The sequence below is a fragment of the Pseudorca crassidens genome, chromosome 10 (genome assembly GCF_039906515.1).
Source record: "Pseudorca crassidens isolate mPseCra1 chromosome 10, mPseCra1.hap1, whole genome shotgun sequence".
NCBI classification, from domain to species: Eukaryota; Metazoa; Chordata; class Mammalia; order Artiodactyla; family Delphinidae; genus Pseudorca; species Pseudorca crassidens.
In genome coordinates this window covers 8,003,493-8,023,330 of record NC_090305.1, presented here as the reverse complement: position 1 = coordinate 8,023,330, position 19,838 = coordinate 8,003,493, and the positions used below count along the sequence as shown (strand labels likewise).

Genomic DNA, 19,838 nt, shown 5'->3' with positions numbered 1-19,838 from the left:
TACTTTACTGATTCTGAAATGTAATTGGACGTTTTAGGCTTATTCATGTTCCGTGACTCCTTGTCTTATAAAATCTTTGTTTCCGGGTGGATGATACTCAACAGCAGCTAATTCAGTCATCATAAGAACGGATTTTTTTCCCTGTGTTATGTAAATGAGGTTCAAGGCCGCAATACCTGTTGGCGCCAGAGTCAAAGCAAGAGCCTGGGTCTCTTAATTCGTCTTTAGTGTTTTCTGCCTCATTATGACAATTACTGACTTTAGAGTGAAGCAATAATGTTTACTACGTGAGTAAATGTATGGGCATCTCCTTTAGGAGATTCCATGGAATAGGGAAAGCCCATTTTTGTTAAATAGGACCTTTAATTAATACATATATAACATTGGGTTCATCCTACGTTCTGGCATCCTGCTAAGTGCATGCAAGTTACCCACATGGGTTTAACATGAGTATGTTTTATTCGAAAAGATTTTATCCTAAGCTAAAATAACCGTTGCTGTCATGGAGTTAAATAGCTTTCTCTGTGAACATATTTAGGTGACTCTTCTATTAGGAAATTCTAGAGATTGAAGGAATAGCAAACTAGAATGAACAATTAGGTGAAAATCAGACTACTCCTCGCTTGAGTCCTTCAAAGGGAAGAGAGAAAGTGGCGAATGAATGTGTGTGTGTGTGTGTGTGTGTTGTAAGGTTTTCCCTTCGATTGTTACCAGCTGCTACTTCATGATAGTGTCTTGGTGGACTTGGATTCTATAGCAATGAGACAGTGGACATGAAGAAAATAAACGGCTTCCATTTCCCCACCATTTCTAGTTTGTCTGGTGAAACCAAGGAGGCTCGTTATTTAAGAATCAGCTTCTTGGACTTCCCTGGTGGTCCAGTGGTACAACTCCACGCTCCCAATGCAGGGGGCTGGGGTTCGATCCCTGGTCAGGGGACTAGATCCCACATGCATGCCACAACTAAGACCCGGCACAGCCTAAATAAATATTTTTTTAAAAATCAGCTTCTTGGTGGCTGTCCCAGAGATCTGTAATATAACACTTAACCCAAGTCCAGGATTAATGTAGAAGAGTTGGCTGGTCCCTCCAGTCACAGCTGAGAAGGATCACAAAAGATTTCCTACCATGTGCTGCCCAGCCGAGCCGGCATTATCCGACCTCTTTGCCCTGCTTGCTACTGGCTACATTTTCAGTCCTTGGGCTTTTTAAAAGTACGCAAGCTAGTTGGCCAGACTTTCTTTTTTAAAAAAACAAACAAAATTCATAGTCTAACATCTCCTTCTTTAACTTTTCTAATTTATCTAAATCCAACACACATTTTCACACAATCAGACCTAACGGTCTCTAGAGACTAACTTGGGCCACAACTTGAGAAACAACTAGAACTACTAATCAAGTGAGGTCACTAGTGAAGTGCAAGTGCTCACATAATCTTCCTGAAAACAGCGTTGCATCAAATACCTTCCTAAATAAAACTCCGGAATGTTTCTGACCCACCCTTTCCACTGCCCAGAGGTACTACCCATTGGTGTTACTGAATTTATCTTTTCTCGTTTAGAGACTGGGAGGGAAAAACACTGTAAACCTTCTATAGCTGCATTAGCTGTAGTAGTTAACGTTCTCTATAATGATACAAGCCTAGCTGTATCTAAAAAGAAAAATCAAATAACCTTTGAGTGCTGAAAGGCAAAAACTAGGTGAAGACTTCTGCCAAGAAAATACTTTTAAAATCATAAGATCATGAAGATAACCATTAGTATGCTTTGTGTGTGTTGCTTTATCTTGTAGAAGTCAACCAGTTTCTAATAGACAAAGGAATAGATTGGTGCACTCACTTTTAAAAGAAAATTTGGTAACATTCTCATTATTCATGACTTAAATGGTTGTGCTTCTTTGACTCATTTTCATGATACATTTATAATTGTTTCAAATAGGCATTTATTCACTTTAAAACATTTCTTCTACTCTATTAAAAGTTACACTGCAGATAAGCATTCGAAAGACCTTGCTTGCGTGAAGTTAAACTAAAAAATTGTTGAATGAAAATGAGTGAAGTAACCCAACTTACCAAACTATTCAGTGTTAATATGAAAGGCTGCAAATTTCACCTTCACTGATTTCAGTCCCATCTGTCCAGTTCATTCCCAAATTACCCATTGGACCGACATACTTCAGACACTGGCACCATATATGAAGCTAAAAGTATATTAATTTAGTTATATAATAAAGTAAATTAGTATGTTTTATGTTTATCTCCAGTAGTAGCTTCAAAATTCTTATATAGGCAAAGAATGGGATGGGATGACTGTCTGGTTGGGAGCAGATGGAGGGTAGGGACCTCGGGGGAGGGCTTGAAGCATCTGTCATTTAGAAAATTGAGAAAACACGCTACATAATGCTCTCTATTCTCTGTCGAATAGAAATTGATTCATCAATAAAATTAAGGATAGTAATATATCATAAAAGTGCTCATCTAGCAGTATTCAAGACAGTAGCTCAGGAAGAACCAGGTGAGAAGATGTGTGATGCAATGCTAATTTTCAAAAAATGGGGGTCAGAGGCTTAGATATACATAACTTTCTTTATTTTGACACAGTATCTTGGCAAAAGCAGTGGGCTTTGCCACACACGGGGTATAATTGTAACAAATCATTTTGTCTTCTGCTTTATATCACCTGTCAAATAGCTAACACTTGTCACAGCTCTCTTTTTTCCACCCCCGCCCCCCGCCATAGAGTTGTCTGTCTTTATCATCAGCCCAGTGTTTTGGGAGACCGTGTTGGGCTGATGACTGAATGTTGATGAATTAATTGAGGTGAGACCCCAGAAGGCGCTCAGAATAACATGAGATATCTAACATTATTTGTAAAACTCCCTAACCATCATAGATGTCAGGTGGCCGTTAAAAAGGCCTTTTTTTTTCCACACAGTGTTCAGGCTGCATTTTGCCTTCCTGTGACTTGTTTTCCTCTCAGAGCCTCTGCTAACGATGCTCAGTTTGATTTGACATCTGGATTAAAATGTTAAGGAAAAGGTATGATTTTCCTTTACTTCTTAGAAAAGGCTTTATACAGTGAAGTGTGGAGCAACTAACTGTCACGATAATATACTTCAACCAAAGAAGGATGTGATAAGGATTTCATTCAGCAGGGAAAGAGTCTGGATGGCTCAGTAACTCCCAGTATCGGCTGGTTCCATAGCTTGAAAGAAGGAAAATATAACAGAGTCTATCCGTGTGACACAGATTGTCTCTTAGTATTAGCAGTAAAAGAACACATCTTTTGACATTACCATGAATATCCGGAAATACTGTAGATATTTTTAGAACATATAGAAATAGATTAGAATATAGATATATAAATAGGTAGGATAGGTAGGTATGATTATTGCTTAAAATTTAGAAATAAAATCTGGCCCATGTCTTTTCCAAGAAACCATTAAAAGCTTTCCTTTGTTTTCACATTCAAAAGGATAGCACTTGTACATGCAGAAAAGCCAACCTGCTTCCCCTCTGCTCAGTACTTGATAACCAGAGCACATACAAACAAAATCTCCTTTCACTGCTGCTGGTAATTGTGAAAGAGCTGTATTCTTCCCCATGTCCCCAAATTCAGAAGCTGGTACAGTTCCAAGGTGTCCTGAATACAACTATCTGGCCTGGGGTTAAATCTCCAAGGAGTTTGGTATTCACTCACAACTTCACGGGGAAATAGAAGTTGTAATAATCACTACAAATATCTTGCGTCGCCATCGTAGCAGCTTTTTTGGTTCCTCACATATCCAGTATTGAACCACCGAATTTTCTAACTGTGAAATTGCCTCTGTTTTTCTGTATGGCAGATTTCATTTTATTCCCTTGAAATTAAGGCAAGTTATTTAATATCTTTTAATGAGGCCAGAATATTATAAAAGAAATAATGTGTTCGGATTTTGTGTCCATTTTCTTGGAGAGAAGGCCATAACTTGCAAAATGACTGGCAGCAGGGTAACTAATACAATTATATTCATGATTAAAAATTTGTATTTGTTTAGTCAGATTTCAGTTTCCTTAAACTTGGTGAACTTCTGTGTAACCAACAAATTAATTCACAAATTAAGCTTTGTGAATTTATTTTTAAAGTGTTTAAAATCTATTTTCATGACTTAACAAATCCGGTATACTTACGTCATGTCTGTTAACCAGGGACTGTTCTGCGCTCGCGAGATACATCTGTGAGCAGTAGCTCACAGTACTTCGTGTTTACACACTTACGTCTCACCCGTTCTTTCCCCAACTCCCCGCAGTTCCCCGCACTTCGTCTGCCCTCGCCATACGCCCATAACCAAGTGTTGTTTTCTGTCTCTTCTTTTCTGTTCCTTTGGGAGAGATCACAAAGCGTTCCTCTCTTGCGACCCCAGTACTGTATGTAGATTTAAGTACATCCTGTACCTTTTTCATCACTGCGTTCTCTCTCCCTGGGTCCCACAGGGAACTGAGCCATGAAGAATCCCAAGTAACAGATTCTTTACTCAGCATTACTCCTCATGTCCAGAGCTTTGTTATTGAGATGCCTTGTCTGTATCTGACCATTTCCCGATGCACCTCATAGGGGTGAGTGCCCTCCCATGATACGCTGCCCAGGCTCTTGTGCAAAGAGGACTGACTGCCCCACCCGTCCGCAGAGAGTTCTGAGCCAAGAGGTGAGCCGGCAGCACCGCCTTACAGTGTATCAGCATAGCAGGTGACTAAACGCGTATACGCCCTAGAGATACTAGAAGACTATTTAAGATGCGTTACAGGCAGACCTGGATTTATTGTACTTCACAGATCCTGCATTTTTACTTATTGAGGGTTTGTAGCAATGCTGCATCGAGCAAGTCTATCCGCACCATTTTTTCCAACAGTATTTGCTCATTTCGTGTCTCTGTGTCACATTTTGGCAATTCTCACAATATTTCAGACTTTTTCATTATTCATTATGGTGATGTGTGATCAGTGATCTTTGATATTACTACTATGACTTGCTGAAGTCTCAGATGATGGTTAGCATTTTTTTACCATAGAATATTTTATAATTAAGGAATATACATTATTTAGGCATATTGCTGTTGCGTACTTAATAAACTACAGTATAGCATAAACACCTTTTTTTTTTTTTTTTTTTTTTTTTTTTTGCGGTACGCGGGCCTCTCACTGTTGTGGCCTCTCCCGTTGCGGACCACAGGCTCCGGACGCGCAGGCTCAACGGCCATGGCTCACGGGCCCAGCCGCTCCGCGGCATGTAGGATCTTCCCAGACAAGGGCACGAACCCGCGTCCCCTGCATCGGCAGGTGGACTTTCAACCACTACACCACCAGGGAGGCCTCAGCATAAACAACTTTCATGTGCACTGGGAAACCAAAAAATTCACATGACTTGCTTTGTTGTGATACTCCCTTTATTGCGGTGGTCTGGAGCTGAACCCACAATGTCTCCAAGGTATGCCTGCATTGAAATTAGTAATTTTTAAACATTGGTATTTATCTCTTAAAAATCTAGAACGAAGAAGATATTTAAGAGTCCTTCTAGGTGGTTTTCACTGAGTCATGGGTCTGTACAATTTTGGAGTTACTGCTGTCTCAGTATCCTTCTGCTTTAAAATACAGGGATACGTTGTCAAATGTCTTTCAGTCTCTCTTCTCTCTTCCTAATCCCTAAAGCTCTTTTTTTTTTTTTAAACGTAGATTTTATTTATTTTTGGCTGTATTGGGTCTTTGTTGCTGTGCGCGGGGGCTACTCTTCGTTGCCGTGCGCGGGCTTCTAGTTGTGGTGGCTTTTCTTGTTGCAGAGCACGGGCTCTAGGCACGCGGGCTTCCGTAGTTGTGGCTCGAGGGCTTCAGTAGTTGTGGCTCGTGGGCTCTAGAGTGCAGGCTCAGTAGTTGTGGCACACAGGCTTAGTTGCTCCATGGCATGTGGGATCTTCCTGGACCAGGGCTCGAACCCACATCCCCGTCATTGGCAGGTGGATTCTTAACCACTGCGCCACCAGGGAAGTCCAACACTGTTTTTTTAATTATTATTTATTTTTTGGCTGCGTTGGGTCTTCCTTGCTGCACGCGGACTTTCTGTTTAGTTGCAGTGAGCGGGGGCTACTCTTCATTGCGGCGTACGGGCATCTCATTGCGGTGGCTTCTCTTGTTGCAGAGCACAGGCTCTAGGCACGCAGGCTTCGGTAGTTGTGGCACGTGGGCTCTAGAGTGCAGGCTCAGTAGTTGCGGCGCACAGGCTTAGTTGCTCTGCGGTATGTGAGATCTTCCCGGACCAGGGGTCGAACCCATGTCCCCTGCAGTGGCAGGCAGATTCTTAACCACTGCACCACCAGGGAAGTCCAGTCCCCAACACTCTTTACTTGCCATGTACATATTCACACATAATAATCCTGATAACTCTCTAAACCTGTCAAAGAAGAATGTTGCCAAAGGAAAAAGAGGTCAGAAGTGGACCCCTGAAGTTTGCAAGCCCATTTCTGGTATGATACTGGCAAACTCATTCATTTTTATATATATATATACATATATATATATATATATACACACACATATATATATATATATGATAAATACATTCCACAAATGCTTATTGAGTGCCTAGTGTATGCCAGACATAGGATCTTGACCAGTTTGGGAGAAGGTGAGTGGTCAGGAAAAACCAAAAGACAATTAGGCGTCATCCAGGCAAAAGGAAGAACACCTACGTGCAGGGAGGTGAGGACGGGGAAGGATGGATGGAGAGATACTCATTGGGGGAACTTCAGATAATTAAATGTGCCTGGGGCGGAGAGTGCACATAGGCATCTGGAAGGAGAGGAAGCTTAGGTGAATTTTGGCCAAGTTGGCTAAAGAACTTTATAACAGTTATTTGATTTTTTTAAAAATTCCTCACATTTTGCCCCTATGCAGAACAGTATGGAGGTTCCTTAAAAAACTGAAAATAGAATTACCATATGACCCAGCAATCCCACTACTGGGCATATACACAGAGAAAACCATAATTCAAAAAGACACATGCACCCCAATGTTCATTGCAGCTCTATTTACAATAGCCAGGTCATGGAAGCAACCTAAATGCCCATTGACAGACGAATGGATAAAGAAGATGTGGTGCATATATACAATGGAATGTTACTCAGCAATAAAAAGGAATGAAATTGGGTCATTTGTTGAGACGTGGATGGATCTAGAGACTGTCATACAGAGTGAAGTTAAGTCAGAAAAAGAAAAATATCGTATATTAACGCATATATGTGGAACCTAGAAAAGTGGTACAGATGAACCGGTTTGCAAGGCAGAAATAGACACACAGATGTAGAGAAGAAATGTATGGACACCAAGGTGGGGAAGCGGCGGGAGGTGGGGGTGGGGGTGGTGGGGGGGGTGGTGGTGTGATGAACTGGGCGATTGGGATTGACATGTATACACTGATGTGTATAAAATGGATGACTAATAAGAACCTGCTGTATAAAAAAAGATTAAATTTTAAAAAAATCCTCAGATTTTATGGCAAACAATGCAGATTCTTCCTGTAACATCCAATTGGATGTCAAGGAATCAGGGTTAAAATGCAGGTGTATATGTCTGGGCTATCTTAGTGCAGATCACTAATAGAGTGGACTTTCCTTCCTGAGTTCTGTACTGTGTTATTTGCACTGTATTGAAATAATAATAACACTGGTAATGATAAAAAATAATGAGGTTAGGGCTTCCCTGGTGGAGCAGTGGTTGAGAGTCCGCCTGCCGATGCAGGGGACACGGGTTCGTGCCCCGGTCCGGGAAGATCCCACATGCCGCGGAGCGGCTAGGCCCGTGAGCCATGGCCGCTGAGCCTGCGCGTCCGGAGCCTGCGCTCCGCAACGGGAGGGGCCGCAGCGGTGAGGGGCCCGCTTACCGCAAAAAAAAAAAAAAAATGAGGTTGTCACTGGACTTCGCTTGGTTTGGGGCTTTGATTTTTTTTGTATAATTTTAACCTACTAGGGAAAAAGAAATTCTGTTTTTACTTCTAACAAAATGGTAAACCGACCGGTGTTTTGAGAACAGACGGCTACAAACGCATTAAAGAAAGCCCTAAATGGGTTTCTTTTGATCAAAGAAAAATCCTTCTCTTAGCGTGGGAATCGGCCACTCTTCACGCAGACACCTCTTGCTGTGGTGTATGTTAGGGGATGAAGCGGAGGGGAGTAACTGAAGAGTTGAAGGATCCTCTGGTACCCTTCTCTGAAGGCATCTCTGAAAGACCTGTCGCAAAATACTGAACAGCTACCGATCTTTTGAAGATAGTTGAATTTTGTTAGCTTAGAGTATGTAATATAAGACTCAAAGATTTAACCAAACACTGCCAATTACTCTTGAGAGTTGTGCTGATTACTATTTTTTCCAGCTTTATTGAGATATAACTGACATATAACATTGTATAAGTTTAAGGTGTATAATATGATTTGACACATTTTTTGCAAAAACAAATTATCACTGTAGCATTAGCTAACACTATCTCATCACATAATTACCATTTCTTTTCTGTGGTGAAAACATTTAAGATCCACACTCTTAGCAACTTTCAGGGACTATAAAATACAGTATTGTTAACAGTATTCACGATGCTGTGTATTAGATCCTCAGAACTTAATAATCTTATAACCGGAAGTTTGTACCCTTTAATCAGTGTCTCCCAATTTCCCCCACCTCCCAGCCCCTGGTGCTACCACTCTGCTCTGTTTCTATGATTCAGCTTTTTTATATTCAATGTATTTGTCTTTCTCTGCCTATTTCACTTAGCTTAACAGCCTCAAGGTTCATCTGAGTTGCTGTAACAGTAGGATTTTCTTTTCTCTCACGGCTGATATTCATGTGTGTGTGTGTGTGTGTGTGTGTGTGTGGTTACATCTTTATCTGTTCACCCATTGATGAATGCTTAGATTGTTTCCATATATTGGCCTTTGTAAATAATGCTGCAGTGAACATGGGGGCACAGATTTCTTTGAGATCTTGTTTTCATTTCCTTTGGATATATATCTAGAAGTAGGATTCCGGGATCATATGGTAGTTCTATTTTGAATATTTTGAGGACCCTCCATACTCTTTTCCACAGTGGCTGCACCAATTTACATTCCCACCAACAGTGAACAAGGGTGTTCTTTCTTCATATCTTTGTCAACACTTTCAACTCTTGTCTTGTTGACAACAGCCATTCTAACAGGTGTGAGATGATAGTTCATTATGGTTTCACATTTCTGATTAGTGATGTTGATCATCTTTTCATATACATGTTGGCCATGTGTATGTTGTCTTTGGAAAAATGCCTGTTCAGTTCCTCTGCCCATTTTTTTATCAGGTTGTTGTTTTTTGGGTTTTTTTTTGGGTTTTTTTTACTATTGAGTTGTATGAGTTCTTTTTAATATTTGTTTATGGCTGCATCCAGTCTTAGTTGTGGCATGTAGGATCTTTCATTGCAGTGCGCGGGTTTCTCTCTAGTTGCGGTGCATGGGCTCTGTAGTTGCTGTGGTGCATGGGCTTAGCTGCCCGGTGGCATGTGGGATCTTCGTTCCCCGAGCAGGGATCAAACCCACGTCCCCTGCATTGGAAGGCGGATTCTTAACCTCTGGACCACCAGGGAAGTCCCTGAGTTGTATGAGTTCTTTATATATTTTGGATATTAACCCCTTACCAGATATATGATTTGCAAATATTTTCTTCCTTTCTGTAAGTTGCCTTTTTATTTTGTTGATTGTTTCTTTTGTGGTGCAGAAGCTTTTTAGTTGGATGTAGTCCCACTTATTTTTGCTTTTCTTGCTTGTGCTTTTGGCATCATATCCAAAAAATCACTGCTAAGATAAATGTCAAGGAGCTTTTTCCCTGTGTTTTCTTTCAGGAATTTTGTGGGTTTGGGTCTTATATTTAAATCTTTATTCCATTTTGAGTTAATTTTTGTGATTTGTGTAAGAAAGGGGTCCAATTTCACTCTCCTGCATGTGGTTATTCAGTTTTCCCAACACCATTTATTGAAGAGACTGTCTTTTCCCCATTGAGTATTCTTGGCTCCCTTGTCAGATGTTGGTTGACCACATATCTGAAAGTTTATTTCTGGGTTCTCAGTTCTGCTCCATTGGTCTATGTGTCTGTTTCTGTGCTGGTATCTTACTGTTTTGATTACTATAGCTTTGTAGCTATATTTTTGTTTGAAATCAGGACATGTGATGCCTCTAGTTTTCATCTTCTTTCTCAGGATTGCTGTAGCCATTGAGGATCTTTTGTCATTCTATACAAATTGTAGGCTTTTTTTCTACTTCTGTGAAAAAAATGTCATTGGAATTTTGATATGGATTGCATTGGATCTGTAAATGGCTTTGGGGGAAGCATGGACATTTTAACAATATTAATTCTTATCCATGAACGTGGGGTATCTTTATTTGTGTCTTCAGTTTCTCTCATCAGAGTCTTGTGGTTTTCAGTGTACAGATCTTTCATCTCTTTGGTTAAATTTATTCATAGGTATGTTATTGTTTTTGATGCTAAAATGAATGGAATTATTTTATTTCTTTTTCAGATGTTTAGATGTTAATGTAGAGAAAGGCAGCTGTTTTCCATATGTTGATTTTTCTATTCTGCAACTTTACTGAATTCATCAGTTCTAGAGTTTTTTGGTGGGTCTTTAGGATTTTCTATATATAAGATCAGATCATCTGAAAACAAAGACTTCTTCCTTTTCAATTTGGATGCCTTTTTATTTCATTTTTCTTGCCTTACTGCTCTTATGCTCAATAAGAGTGGTGAGTGTGGGTACCCTTGTCGTGTTCCTGATTTTAGAGGAAAAGCTTTCAACCCTTCACCATTGAGTATGATGTTGGCTGTGGGTTTGTCATATATAGCCTTTAAATTATGTTGAGGTATGTTTCTCCTATACCCAATTTGTTGAGTGTTTTTATTATAAAAGTATGTTGTATTTTGTCAAATGCTTTTTGTGCATCTATTGGGATGGTTATATGATTTTTTTTTTTTTTTTTTTGCCGTATGCGGACCTCTCACTGTTGGGACCTCTCCCGTTACGGAGCAGAGGCTCCGGACGCGCAGGCTCAGCGGCCATGGCTCACAGGCCCAGCCACTCCGCAGCATGTGGGATCTTCCCAGACTGGGGCACGAACCCGTGTCCCCTGCATTGGCAGGCAGACTCTCAACCACTGCGCCACTAGGGAAGCCCCTGGTTATATGATTTTTATCTTTCATTCTAATATTAATGTGGTGTACCACATTTATTGACTTGCATATGTTGAATCATCCTTGCATCTCAGGGACAATTCCCACTTGATCGTGATGTATGATTATTTTGTGCTGTTGTGTTCAGTTTGCTAACATTTTATAGAGAATTTTTACATCTATATTCATCATGGGTATTGGTCTGTGATCTTCTTTTAGTGTCTTTATCTGGCTTTGGTATCAGGACAATGCTGGCCTCATAAAATGAGCTTGGAAGTATTCTCTCCATTTTTTGGAAAAGTTTGAGAGCAATTGGCCTTAATTATTCTCTAAATGTTTGGCAGTATTCACCGGTGAAACCATCTGGTCCTGGGCTTCTCTGTATTTTGGGGGTTTTGATTACTGATTCAAGCTCTTCACTCATAACTAGTCTGTTCAGATTTCTGTTATTCAGTATTGGTTGTTTCTAGGAATGTGTCCATTTCTTTCAGGTTATTCAGTTTCTTGGTGTAAATTGTTCATAGTAGTCTTGCATGATTCTTTGTTATTTCTGTGATAGCAGTTGTAATGTCTGTCTTTCATTTCTGATTTTGAGTTCTCTTTTTTTTTTTTTCCTGAGTTAGCCTAGCTAAAGGTTTGTCAATTTTTTCTTTTCAAAAACTGGCCTTGAGCTGATTACAGTAATGACTAATCTGTTTGTATCAATACAAAATAATAAAATACATATTTGATGAAAATTTAAGTTACTTGTCATGTACTTAGACAAGAATTTCACAGAGTAACATTTCTAGTCATTTAATGTCATGATATCATCTATTTCATCTTTTGTTTCAGATGAATAGGAAGAGAACGACCTATTAAGAATTGTGATTGTTTTTTTGTTAGTTTGTTTAGACTTACGGAGGAACTTATACAACTTTCCTCTGTAATCATTCCGTTAACGTTTCCCTTAGTTTTTAATTGTAATATTTTAATTACACAACTAATATACTGTTAATGATTCCTTATTAAAAACTAAGACATAAGACATATACAGGGTAAAGACAGTCTGTCCTGGCCTTCTCCCACTACCCTTGTCATTCTCCTTTCCTCCCCAGCGATAATCATTCTTAAGTTTGTGTGCCCTTCCAAAATTTTTCCTATATTTACATTATATATACTTGTACCTATACATGCATAGGCAGATTGCTGTTTGTTAAAGTATTTATTTATCTAAACCAAATCAGCTAATGTGAAGCTCATACTTTACATTAGATGATTTCAAGCCATGATTTTTTTTCTTGTAAAAAGTCATTCTTTAAGGCTTACAGAAAGGCATTCTTCAAGGCTATTGGACTGGGTGGCTTCAACAGTAGAAATTTATTTTCTCAGTTCTGTCACCTGAAGCTGGAAGTCAGGTGCCAGTGTGGCTGGTTTCTGGTGAAGGCCCTCTTCCTGGCTTGTAGACAGCCACCTTCTCCTTGTGCCCTCACCGGGCTGGGGGAGAGAAAGAAGAAATTCTCTGGGGTCTCTTTCTCATAAGGGCACTAATCCTATCATAAAGACCCACCTTCATGAGGTCATCAAAATCTAATTCTCTCTCAAAGGCCCTGTCGACAAATACCATCACATTGGGGGTAAAGGCTTTAACATATAAATATGAGAGACACAAACATTCAGTCCATAACACCCAGACTATGCCACTTCTTTTAATTAGTAATGTGAATAAAGGTGCCGACTCTTTTTTTTTTAAACATCTTTATTGGTAGGTGCCGACATTTTAAAAATGACTAAACCAAAGGGAAAATAAATATTTAGGAGTTTAGATAATCTTATCAGTACAAAGGTGGGGATGAAAATGAAGATAAATTCAAAAGGGATAAAGGTCTAAAATTCCATTAAGTAAAAAAAAAAAAATTCAGTTGTATGAATATAGGATGGGTAAAGCTTGAATTTGACAGCAATTAACATGAGAAGTGTGTGGTGATGTTGACAGTGACTAACTGATGTGATGTGTGAATGCAGTTTTCTGATACTTTAATAGAAATACAATATCCTGATCAAGAGAGGTCATCAGTCTCTCTGCATTCTTCCCTTAGTAGGCTACTTTCAGAATACTGTATTCAGATATAGCAGATATAAGGAAGAATACAACCAAACCAGTGATTGTTTCTGTTTGTGCAATGTGGATACTGTCTAATGGGCTTGTGGAGACAGTTAATTACTAAAGTGCCTGTGAAATGCATGGTGACATAACTAGTATACAGCAAGTTTGAATTTCACAGAGTAGAATATGCAATAAAATACTTGGTACCTTTGTAGAAAGTAAGCAAGAACTTGGTTTTTTTATAAGGTATTTTTTTATGTGCCTTTGCTTATAATTGAAACAAATTTCAAGAGACAGTGGTCTAGATCATTCCAATCCAAGCGTGGTCGCATGCACACCTGGGAGCTTAGTAGGAATGCAGACTCTCAGGCCCCATCCTGGGCCAGCTGAATGAAAACCAGCACCTTCACAAGATCCCCAGGTGATCCACGTGATCATTAGAGCTTAAGAGCATGAAAACTTTCAGTTGTGTCCAATGAAAGCTTTAAAAAGCTGTGAAAATGTCTCCAAACTTCTTTTTATACCCTCTTAAAGAGTGATGCAATACTTCAGGTAGAGTGAAAATGAAGGATGATATAATAGTGATGGCTTATGTGACTGTTGCATTGTCCTTCTAGGCAATTCTATCATTCTTACATTTTCATATATTTTTTTTAGCACAGATTGAAATGGTTGCGTATTTGTGAGCTAATTCCTAGGATGATTAAATAGCAAATGTTTTAAGATACAGAAAAAATAAGATCACTAAGATCTCACAGTGTACATTAGATTTATAGGAGTCCATTGAACTCGTATTTTAATTGCAAAATAGAATGAGTTTTATTCTACTTTAAAAATATACAAATTTTTTGGTTTGTATAAAAAAAAAACTCAGAGAATAAAATTCGGTCCAGTAGACCCTGATGATATACCAAGTGTTAAGGATCTTTCAAAATATACTGGAAACCATATTGTATATACAAAAATGTAGCTAAGAATGCGAAGTGATATGAAATAAGTATCAGGTGAGTACTGTGACGGTTTAGAAGAATGAGAGTTTTGCCAACACATTCATTAAGCATTAAGTGCCCATGAGGTGCCAGACATTGTTCTTGGAATTGGGATAAAATGGCCTGTTGGAGCTTATGTTTTGGTGGAGGGCCCAGACAGTAACCAGCCAGTGAATGTTTGTGTAATGCTAAGTGTCATAAAGAAAACACAGAGCCGGTGAGGGGATGGAGACAGATCAGGACGCCACAAAGCAGGGGCTTTCCTCCTCTTCAGTAATTAGGGGAACATGGAAGGAGTCGCCATTCGACCGGACACTGAATGAAATGAGAGAGCCATGTGGGGTGAAATGGCCCAGAAACAAAACTGCAGCAAGATTTTCTGCTCTAAAGCCCGTTCATGTCCTTAATTGAGTGAAACTGCCTACAGCCTCAGGGTTATTACCTAGGATGCAAATACTATCAAGCCCTGCTTTCTTCATCAGCTTGGTGTCCTGAAATATGTCCCAGCACAAGAAGCAGCGTGAGCTCCACAAGGAGCCCATCGGTCCCAGTTCGGACACCTTTCCCCACAATGGTGTGAAAACACTGATCAGTTGTTACCAAACTTACTTCAAGTTAAACACAACAGATCCACTTTTTTTTTAATATTTTATTTATTTAGGCTGCGTTGGGTCTTGGTTGCTGCGCGCGGGCTTTCTCTAGTCGCGGCGAGCGGGGGCTACTCTTCGTTGCGGTGTGCGGGCTTCTCATTGCGGTGGCTTCTTCTCTTATTGCGGAGCACGGGCTCTAGGTGTGTGGGTTTCAGTAGCTGTGGCTCTCAGGCTCTAGAGCGCAGGCTCAGTAGTTGTGGTACATGGGCTTAGTTGCTCTGCGGCATGTGGGATCTTCCCGTACCAGGCCTCGAACCCGTGTCCCCTGCATTGGCAGGCGGAGTGGAGCCTTAACCACTGTGCCACCAGGGAAGTCCCCAGGTCCACTGTTGAGCTCAGTCTGTTTTCACCTCTGTAAATGGGGGGAAATACCTAACTTGCATGGCTATTGTGAAAATTTTAGCTAATATGCATCAAATACCTGGCATATATTAAGTGTTTGAAAAACAGGAGCTGCTATTATTACTCACCATTGTGGTTATTAGTTCATTTATATCTACCTTTATATGTGGCGATCAAATTACAAATGTTCCCCCAGATTCCTCATCACCTGACTTAGTTTCAGTCTCATTATTTGTTCTGTGGAGTAATTTTTTTTTTTTTTGGATCATCAGGTCTTTATTCACAATTAGCTGTCCAAAATGATTTGACCTTTACCGAATAAACAAATTTAAGTTTATGCAGCAGCCGCCTTTTCCTCTGTGGTGGGTTTCTTTTCTGTGGGCTTCTTTTTAGCAGGCTTCTTTTTAGCTGCTGGTTTCTTGGTCACTGCAGCCTATTTTCCCACCAAAGCCTTCTTTGGCTTCTTCGGCGTCTTCAGCTTCTTAACGCAAACAGCCTCCTTTCCCTTCTTTCCCATCACAGCCTTCTTGCCTGGAATCCCCTTCTCATCTGATTTGGCTTCTAGTGCTGCTACTGCTCTATCCATCCGGATTTTGTGAGAATCCCAGTTGCCCAAGGTAATGTGAGAAAGCATTCCTGGCCTGGCGAAGAATGGTGTTCTGGCGCATGGTCTTTGCATATGGGTTTAGCTTCAACATGATTCTCAGGTTTTTCAGTGGATTCTTCTTCAAGACTCTGCAATGAATCTTCTTGCGTGGTGCTCGGAGGGCTCTTTGGATCTCTGGGCTTTTCAAGATTCTGCTAAGGTCTGTATTGAGCATCTTGTGCGTGGGGAGGTTGTAGTTACTCTTGAGGGAGGCAGATTTACGCCAAGTGCCATGCAGCTCCTCTAACTTGTGGAAAAGCACTTTCAGTCCAAATGCAGGAACGTCCCACATGCCCCACCAGGAGCCAGTTTCAAAATGTTCAGTTTGCTTACATTAAGCAGAGTAATTCCAGGGATGTTTCTGAAGGCCTTGATGATACCATTGTCCTCATTATAAATGATGCAGGTCCTCTGCGCTGGATACGGCAACGATTTCTTATTTTGCCTTTGCCAGCTCTCATCCGCTGCGAGGCGTAGACCTTTTTGATATCATTCCAAGCCTTAAATTTCTTCAGGAGCAAAACAGCCTCCTTGGTCTTCTTGTAGCCTTCAACTTTATCTTCAACCACCAAAGGAGGTTCAGGAACTTCCTCTGTATGATGACCTTTAGACATGACTGGCGCTGGTAACGCCGAGGCAGCCAACGCAGAGCAGATGGCATGTCGCTTCTGCGTTGTATTCACTCTGCGGTGCCAGTGTCGCCAGGTCTTGGTTGGTGCAAGCATGCAGCCCCCACGACACATATTTCCAAAAGCACCCTGGCCAGAACGGTGAGTGCCGCCACCTCGAACCCTGGGAGTTCGAGCCACAGCTCTGCCGGTTCCCCAAGACTCAGCACTGGTTTGGTGACCTGCTAATTCACTGACAGCATAGGGCTGTCTGTTGTTTTTGCGCAAGTTGGTGTGAACAAAGTTCACAATATCTGGTCGAATGGGAGCCTTGAACACAGCAGGCAAAGTGACATTTTTGCCAGATGACTCCCCCTTTTCAGAGTACACTAATATCAGTGGACGAGCACACGCCATGGCGGGGAGAGGAGAAGGCCACACTCCTCCCAACCCGGCGGCTCCCACAGGAAAAGCTATGGAGTAATTTTTATAACGATTTAGAGTTCCCATAAGCGAATTAGAGTTCCCTACCTCATGCCTCCCCTCAGCCTACCATAGTCAGCTGCTCCCTCCAGGGTATGGTAGTGGAAAGTAGGTGTTGAGTGGGTGGGCCTCTGCAGGGCAGTTTGGGGGGATCAGTGTAAAATGCGTGAGTGATATCGTGGGAACTGAGCTGCATGAAAGGCGAAGATTTTATCACATCTGCTTTCAGCCGTCCTCCAAACCTCCCAGAATCGTTCACAAATGTGAACGCGTTTCCATTCTTCAAACACATGGGCAGCTGGCTGGGAGCAATCCCTCAGGGGCCTGCAAGAGGGGTTTCAGTGTTTGACAGCCATCCCGAGCCTGGGGAACAGGAGAGGGGCCTGACTGTGGGATGGGGCTCTCGTCTGTCCCTTGCCCCTGAGATTTTCAGAGTCATGTCTGGTTAACCTGAGCTGTCAGATCCCATTTCCTGACCTGCTGTCATCGAACACTTCAGATTTAGTTTTCTCTGAAATATTAAAAAAAAACAATGTAAAGGTTTGGATACTGTGTCTTCTTCCAACGTAAGAGTCTGTTTCATAATCTTAATGGCTTTTGCTCATTTTAAAAAGCAGTGAGGAAGGGGGTTGGTCATGGAAAAATAGGTAACTATTCTGACTGAATCAGTTTTCTTAAAATGTCATGTAAAACTACATCAACAGGGCTTCCCTGGTGGTGCAGTGGTTGAGAGTCCACCTGCCGATGCAGGGGACATGGGTTCGTGCCCCGGTCCGGGAAGATCCCACATGCCGCGGAGCGGCTGGGCCCGTGAGCCATGGCCACTGAGCCTGTGTGTCCGGAAAAAAACTACATCAACAAAATAGGACCAACCCAAGAGCTAGAATCATTGGATTTTTATACAACATAATGCCCGTGATAAATACTAAAAACCGTAACTGCCTAAAACAACACTGAAGGAATGTGAAGAAGGAATGAGTGAAGGAGGGAGGAAAGAGGAAGAAGGGGAGGGGATGTGAGAAGAGGAACAAGGAACATGATGAAGGAAAGGACGGGGGAGAAGGAAAGGAAGAGAGAAACCGGCATCTGGTTTAGAGAGCGCTTAGAGACCAGAGGACGCACCAGCGGAGCTCTGGTGGCAGGTTTATTTCTGCCTTGCTTCCTGGCTCGGCTTCCGTAGAACGGCCCTGCTTCATGGTGATAGCGATTCTCATCCGATCGCAAGACGGCCTTTGCAGAGGAAAGTCTGAGCCGTCCAGGTGTTGAGGCTGAGGCAGTCCCCGCAGCAATCAGAGTTCACACCTTCAAGAACAGACCAGGAAGTGGCCTCCTGTTTGAGATGCCCCTGATTTATGTTGAGTCTCAGTCATCACCGTGGTGGCCAAAACTTAGGTGTGCCCCTCACGGCTCTCCTGTGTCCCAGGTACTCTCAGAACATGGGAGCAGAGGCAGGAGTGCATGGTGATCCAGTCCACCTGTGCTGAGAGATGCATGTCACGTGGCCGGGAAGACCATCTCACCTTTCCATAAGAAGTCAGCCCGGTGGGTCTGCCTCTGATGGGTCCCCGCTACCTCCAAGTGGTGTTCCTTCTGGCAGTAGAACAAGGGGCAGATGCAGGGCAGCACTGGGTGGTGCACAGCACTGCTCCTGGGGTGGGATACGCAGGGTGTGGGGGGTGATGATGGCCGTTGCAGTGGACGTGATGAGGTAGGTGGAGGTTAGCTTGCTCTGGTCTAGGGCTCTTTGATCAGAAAGATACATTTCTTTTTTTTTTTTTCTAATTTATTTATTTTTGGCTGCGTTGGGTCTTTGTTGCTGTGTGCGGGCTTTCTCTAGTTGTGGCGAGCAGGGGCTACTCTTCGTTGCGGTGCACGGGCTCTAGGCGCCTGGGGCTTCAGTAGTTGTGGCACGTGGGCTCAGTAGTTGTGGCTCGCGGGCTCTAGAGTGCAGGCTCAGTAGCTGTGGCGCACGGGCTTAGTTGCTTCGTGGCATGTGGGATCTTCCCAGACCAGGGCTCGAACCTGTGTCCCCTGCATTGGCAGGCACATTCCTAACCACTGTGCCACCAGGGAAGCCTGGAAAGATACATTTCTGATGCTCTTTATGCCTTTCCATAAATGCTACTTTCCATATGGAACCATTTCCCTCTAGATTGTTCCTTAAAGAACATCTTGAGCATACATTGCGGTGCAGTTCTGATGCTACAAATTCTCTCACCTACGTGTGTATGAAAATGTCCTTATTTCACCCACATATTTGAAGGATATTCTGCTCCTCTCCTTTGCAGTCCCCAGGCAACCACTGATTTTCTATCACATAGATAACTTTTTACATGAAAGGCCAGAAAATAAATGGAAACAGAGAGTGTGTATTCTTTTTTTTTGGTCTAGTTTTAATGCAACATCATAATTTTGAGATTCATCCATGTTGTGTGTGCATCAGTAGTTCATGCCTTTATGTCGCTGAGTAGTGTTTCATTGTGTGGTTATATCACAGTTTGTTTACCCATTCACCTGCCCTGAGTACTTGTATATGAGTCTCTGCACGGATATGTGCTTTATTTTCTTTTGGGTGGCCTAGAAGTGGCATGCTGGATCATATGGTAGGTGAATATTTGTGTTTTTGCCAAACTGCTAAACCGTTTTCCAGTGTGGTTGTACCATCTTACATTCTCATCATCTGTGGTCGGCAGTCAGGGATACACCTTTAAATAAGGCCCTACCTGCTCCCAGCCTTCCCATGCTTCAGCTGTAGCTATACACAGGCACAAACTGAATTCAAAGTCATGGAACGTGGGCTTTATTACACGGGCAAGGGGATACAGCTA

At 41.8% G+C, this 19,838-nt stretch overlaps 1 protein-coding gene and 1 pseudogene across 2 annotated transcripts in view; one reads left to right on the top strand and one right to left on the bottom strand.

The window, feature by feature from the left end:
* The window catches only part of ELOVL2 (ELOVL fatty acid elongase 2), a 67,975-nt gene that overhangs the window by 17,020 nt on the left and 31,117 nt on the right, over positions 1-19,838 (top strand). The window lies entirely within an intron of this gene.
* Positions 15,522-17,043, bottom strand: LOC137231558 (large ribosomal subunit protein uL4-like; annotated as a pseudogene).